Source organism: Penaeus monodon, chromosome 19 (assembly GCF_015228065.2).
Source record: "Penaeus monodon isolate SGIC_2016 chromosome 19, NSTDA_Pmon_1, whole genome shotgun sequence".
NCBI classification, from domain to species: domain Eukaryota; kingdom Metazoa; phylum Arthropoda; class Malacostraca; order Decapoda; family Penaeidae; genus Penaeus; species Penaeus monodon.
In genome coordinates, this window is record NC_051404.1 from 6,385,813 (window position 1) to 6,386,219 (window position 407).

Sequence of the window (407 nt, forward strand, 5' to 3'; positions counted from 1 at the left end):
ATGCTTGTCTTTTATCGTATACAGTTTCTTCTAGAATAAAGAAACAAGCGGTTGCAGTGGCAGATTTAAAACAATTGAAAGTTAGGTTAATGGAGAACAAGTGGAATAGGCATTATATACATTTTACAATTTTATTTACAATCACACATACTATATACAAATAACTTTTCAACTATGATTACAACTTCCAAGTAGGAAAAAAAGTATATAATTTATTGTTTTTATTTACATTTTTACTTTTTTTTTTAAACTAGAGACTGTGACATCAGTCCTAATTTTGATTTTTATTGCTATCTGTTTTGTTAGTTTTGATCCATTAACAGTGAGTATTCAAGGCATCAGCGTAATCTGGAGCCTTAAGCTGATTTTCATGCTAAGTAAATGGAATGAGATTTAATGGTAATGAC